The following is a 6,000-nucleotide window of genomic DNA, read 5'->3' on the forward strand; positions in this document are numbered from 1 at the left end:
TTAGGGTTCGGGTTAGGGTTAGTGTTAGGGGACGGGGACGGTTTAGGGTCCAGGTGAGGGTACGACAACGGTTTAGGGGGAGCGTACGTGTGAGGGCACGGGTTAGTGTGAGCGTACGGGTTAGGATTAGGGGACGGGTGAGGGGAAGGCTTCGGGGAAGGGTTAGGGTTAGGGTTCGGGCTAGGGTTAGGGTTAGGGGACGGGGACGGTTTAGGGTCCAGGTGAGGGTACGACAACGGTTTAGGGGGAGCGTACGTGTGAGGGCGCGGGTTAGTGTGAGCGTACGTGTTAGGATTAGGGGACGGGTGAGGGGAAAGCTTCGGGGAAGTGTTAGGGTTAGGGTTCGGGCTAGGGTTAGGGTTAGGGGACGGGGACGGTTTAGGGTCCAGGTGAGGGTCCGACAACGGTTTAGGGGGAGCGTACGTGTGAGGGCGCGGGTTAGTGTGAGCGTACGGGTTAGGATTAGGGGACGGGTGAGGGGAAGGCTTCGGGGAAGGGTTAGGGTTAGGGTTCGGGCTAGGGTTAGTGTTAGGGGACGGGGACGGTTTAGGGTCCAGGTGAGGGTACGACAACGGTTTAGGAGGAGCGTACGTGTGAGGGCACGGGTTAGTGTGAGCGTACGGGTTAGGATTAGGGGACGGGTGAGGGGAAGGCTTCGGGGAAGGGTTAGGGTTAGGGTTCGGGCTAGGGTTAGGGTTAGGGGACGGGGACGGTTTAGGGTCCAGGTGAGGGTACGACAACGGTTTAGGGGGAGCGTACGTGTGAGGGCGCGGGTTAGTGTGAGCGTACGGGTTAGGATTAGGGGACGGGTGAGGGGAAGGCTTCGGGGAAGGGTTAGGGTTAGGGTTCGTGCTAGGGTTAGGGTTAGGGGACGGGGACGGTTTAGGGTCCAGGTGAGGGTACGACAACGGTTTAGGGGGAGCGTACGTGTGAGGGCGCGGGTTAGTGTGAGCGTACGGGTTAGGATTAGGGGACGGGTGAGGGGAAGGCTTCGGGGAAGGGTTAGGGTTAGGGTTCAGGCTAGGGTTAGGGTTAGGGGACGAGGACGGTTTAGGGTCCAGGTGAGGGTACGACAACGGTTTAGGGGGAGCGTACGTGTGAGGGCGCGGGTTAGTGTGAGCGTACGGGTTAGGATTAGGGGACGGGTGAGGGGAAGGCTTCGGGGAAGGGTTAGGGTTAGGGTTCGGGCTAGGGTTAGGGTTAGGGGACGGGGACGGTTTAGGGTCCAGGTGAGGGTACGACAACGGTTTAGGGGGAGCGTACGTGTGAGGGCGCGGGTTAGTGGGAGCGTACGGGTTAGGATTAGGGGACGGGTGAGGGGAAGGCTTCGGGGAGGGTTAGGGTTAGGGTTCGGGCTAGGGTTAGGGTTAGGGGACGGGGACGGTGTAGGGTCCAGGTGAGGGTACGACAACGGTTTAGGGGGTGCGTACGTGTGAGGGTGCGGGTTAGTGTGAGCGTACGGGTTAGGATTAGGGGACGGGTGAGGGGAAGGCTTCGGGGAAGGGTTAGGGTTAGGGTTCGGGCTAGGGTTAGGGTTAGGGGACGGGGACGGTTTAGGGTCCAGGTGAGGGTACGACAACGTTTTATGGGGAGCGTACGTGTGAGGGCGCGGGTTAGTGTGAGCGTACGGGTTAGGATTAGGGGACGGGTGAGGGGAAGGCTTCGGGGAAGGGTTAGGGTTAGGGTTCGGGCTAGGGTTAGGGTTCGGGGACGGGGACGGTTTAGGGTCCAGGTGAGGGTACGACAATGGTTTAGGGAGAGCGTACGTGTGAGGGCGCGGGTTAGTGTGAGCGTACGTGTTAGGATTAGGGGACGGGTGAGGGGAAAGCTTCGGGGAAGTGTTAGGGTTAGGGTTCGGGCTAGGGTTAGGGTTAGGGGACGGGGACGGTTTAGGGTCCAGGTGAGTGTACGACAACGGTTTAGGGGGAGCGTACGTGTGAGGGCGCGGGTTAGTGGGAGCATACGGGTTAGGATTAGGGGACGGGTGAAGGGAAGGCTTCGGGGAAGGGTTAGGGTTAGGGTTCGGGCTAGGGTTAGGGTTAGGGGACGGGGACGGTTTAGGGTCCAGGTGAGGGTACGACAACGGTTTCGGGGAGCGTACGTGTGAGGGCGCGGGTTAGTGTGAGCGTACGTGTTAGGATTAGGGGACGGGTGAGGGGAAGGCTTCGGGGAAGGGTTAGGGTTAGGGTTCGGTCTAGGGTTAGGGTTAGGGGACGGGGACGGTTTAGGGTCCAGGTGAGGGTACGACAACGGTTTAGGGGGAGCGTACGTGTGAGGGCGCGGGTTAGTGGGAGCGTACGGGTTAGGATTAGGGGACGGGTGAGGGGAAGGCTTCGGGGAAGGGTTAGGGTTACGGTTCGGGCTAGGGTTAGGGTTAGGGGACGGGGACGGTTTAGGGTCCAGGTGAGGGTACGACAACGGTTTCGGAGAGCGTACGTGTGAGGGCGCGGGTTAGTGTGAGCGTACGGGTAAGGATTAGGGGACGGGTGAGGGGAAGGCTTCGGGGAAGGGTTAGGGTTAGGGTTCGGGCTAGGGTTAGGGTTAGGGGACGGGGACGGTTTAGGGTCCAGGTGAGGGTACGACAACGGTTTAGGGGGAGCGTACGTGTGAGGGCGCGGGTTAGTGTGAGCGTACGTGTTAGGATTATGGGACGGGTGAGGGGAAGGCTTCGGGGAAGGGTTAGGGTTAGGGTTCGGGCTAGGGTTAGGGTTAGGGGACGGGGACGGTGTAGGGTCCAGGTGAGGGTACGACAACGGTTTAGGGGGAGCGTACGTGTGAGGGCGCGGGTTAGTGTGAGCGTACGGGTTAGGATTAGGGGACGGGTGAGGGGAAGGCTTCGGGGAAGGGTTAGGGTTAGGGTTCGGGCTAGGGTTAGGGTTAGGGGACGGGGACAGTTTAGGGTCCAGGTGAGGGTACGACAACGGTTTAGGGGGAGCGTACGTGTGAGGGCGCGGGTTAGTGGGAGCGTACGGGTTAGGATTAGGGGACGGGTGAGGGGAAGGCTTCGGGGAAGGGTTAGGGTTAGGGTTCGGGCTAGGGTTAGGGTTAGGGGACGGGAACGGTGTAGGGTTCAGGTGAGGGTACGACAACGGTTTAGGGGGAGCGTACGTGTGAGGGTGCGGGTTAGTGTGAGCGTACGGGTTAGGATTAGGGGACGGGTGAGGGGAAGGCTTCGGGGAAGGGTTAGGGTTAGGGTTCGGGCTAGGGTTAGGGTTAGGGGACGGGGACGGTTTAGGGTCCAGGTGAGGGTATGACAACGGTTTAGGGGGAGCGTACGTGTGAGGGCGCGGGTTAGTGTGAGCGTACGGGTTAGGATTAGGGGACGGGTGAGGGGAAGGCTTCGGGGAAGGGTTAGGGTTAGGGTTCGGGCTAGGGTTAGGGTTCGGGGACGGGGACGGTTTAGGGTCCAGGTGAGGGTACGACAATGGTTTAGGGAGAGCGTACGTGTGAGGGCGTGGGTTCGTGTGAGCGTACGTGTTAGGATTAGGGGACGGGTGAGGGGAAAGCTTCGGGGAAGTGTTAGGGTTAGGGTTCGGTCTAGGGTTAGGGTTAGGTGACGGGGACGGTTTAGGGTCCAGGTGAGTGTACGACAACGGTTTAGGGGGAGCGTACGTGTGAGGGCGCGGGTTAGTGGGAGCATACGGGTTAGGATTAGGGGACGGGTGAGGGGAAGGCTTCGGGGAAGGGTTAGGGTTAGGGTTCGGGCTAGGGTTAGGGTTAGGGGACGGGGACGGTTTAGGGTCCAGGTGAGGGTACGACAACGGTTTCGGGGAGCGTACGTGTGAGGGCGCGGGTTAGTGTGAGCGTACGTGTTAGGATTAGGGGACGGGTGAGGGGAAGGCTTCGGGGAAGGGTTAGGGTTAGGGTTCGGTCTAGGGTTAGGGTTAGGGGACGGGGACGGTTTAGGGTCCAGGTGAGGGTACGACAACGGTTTAGGGGGAGCGTACGTGTGAGGGCGCGGGTTAGTGTGAGCGTACGGGTTAGGATTAGGGGACGGGTGAGGGGAAGGCTTCGGGGAAGGGTTAGGGTTAGGGTTCGGGCTAGGGTTAGTGTTAGGGGACGGGGACGGTTTAGGGTCCAGGTGAGGGTACGACAACGGTTTAGGGGGAGCGTACGTGTGAGGGCGTGGGTTAGTGGGAGCGTACGGGTTAGGATTAGGGGACGGGTGAGGGGAAGGCTTCGGGGAAGGGTTAGGGTTAGGGTTCGGGCTAGTGTTAGGGTTAGGGGACGGGGACGGTTTAGGGTCCAGGTGAGGGTACGACAACGGTTTAGGGGGAGCGTACGTGTGAGGGCGCGGGTTAGTGGGAGCGTACGGGTTAGGATTAGGGGACGGGTGAGGGGAAGGCTTCGGGGAAGGGTTAGGGTTAGGGTTCGGGCTAGGGTTAGGGTTAGGGGACGGGGACGGTTTAGGGTCCAGGTGAGGGTACGACAACGGATTCGGAGAGCGTACGTGTGAGGGCGCGGGTTAGTGTGAGCGTACGGGTTAGGATTAGGGGACGGGTGAAGGGAAGGCTTCGGGGAAGGGTTAGGGTTAGGGTTCGGGCTAGGGTTAGGGTTAGGGGACGGGGACGGTTTAGGGTCCAGGTGAGGGTACGACAACGGTTTAGGGGGAGCGTACGTGTGAGGGCGCGGTTTAGTGTGAGCGTACGGGTTAGGATTATGGGACGGGTGAGGGGAAGGCTTCGGGGAAGGGTTAGGGTTAGGGTTCGGGCTAGGGTTAGGGTTAGGGGACGGGGACGGTGTAGGGTCCAGGTGAGGGTACGACAACGGTTTAGGGGGAGCGTACGTGTGAGGGCGCGGGTTAGTGTGAGCGTACGGGTTAGGATTAGGGGACGGGTGAGGGGAAGGCTTCGGGGAAGGGTTAGGGTTAGGGTTCGGGCTAGGGTTAGGGTTAGGGGAAGGGGACGGTTTAGGGTCCAGGTGAGGGTACGACAACGGTTTAGGGGGAGCGTACGTGTGAGGGCGCGGGTTAGTGTGAGCGTACGGGTTAGGATTAGGGGACGGGTGAGGGGAAGGCTTCGGGGAAGGGTGAGGGGAAGGCTTCGGGGAAGGGTTAGGGTTAGGGTTCGGGCTAGGGTTAGGGTTAGGGGACGGGGACGGTTTAGGGTCCAGGTGAGGGTCCGACAACGGTTTAGGGGGAGCGTACGTGTGAGGGCGCGGGTTAGGGTGAGCGTACGGGTTAGGATTAGGGGACGGGTGAGGGGAAGGCTTCGGGGAAGGGTTAGGGTTAGGGTTCGGGTTAGGGTTAGTGTTAGGGGACGGGGACGGTTTAGGGTCCAGGTGAGGGTACGACAACGGTTTAGGGGGAGCGTACGTGTGAGGGCACGGGTTAGTGTGAGCGTACGGGTTAGGATTAGGGGACGGGTGAGGGGAAGGCTTCGGGGAAGGGTTAGGGTTAGGGTTCGGGCTAGGGTTAGGGTTAGGGGACGGGGACGGTTTAGGGTCCAGGTGAGGGTACGACAACGGTTTAGGGGGAGCGTACGTGTGAGGGCGCGGGTTAGTGTGAGCGTACGTGTTAGGATTAGGGGACGGGTGAGGGGAAAGCTTCGGGGAAGTGTTAGGGTTAGGGTTCGGGCTAGGGTTAGGGTTAGGGGACGGGGACGGTTTAGGGTCCAGGTGAGGGTCCGACAACGGTTTAGGGGGAGCGTACGTGTGAGGGCGCGGGTTAGTGTGAGCGTACGGGTTAGGATTAGGGGACGGGTGAGGGGAAGGCTTCGGGGAAGGGTTAGGGTTAGGGTTCGGGCTAGGGTTAGTGTTAGGGGACGGGGACGGTTTAGGGTCCAGGTGAGGGTACGACAACGGTTTAGGAGGAGCGTACGTGTGAGGGCACGGGTTAGTGTGAGCGTACGGGTTAGGATTAGGGGACGGGTGAGGGGAAGGCTTCGGGGAAGGGTTAGGGTTAGGGTTCGGGCTAGGGTTAGGGTTAGGGGACGGGGACGGTTTAGGGTCCAGGTGAGGGTACGACAACGGTTTAGGGGGAGCGTACGTGTGAGGGCGCGG

Source organism: Leucopleurus acutus, assembly GCF_964270905.1.
Source record: "Leucopleurus acutus genome assembly, chromosome: 19".
Taxonomy (NCBI): Eukaryota; Metazoa; Chordata; class Mammalia; order Artiodactyla; family Delphinidae; genus Leucopleurus; species Leucopleurus acutus.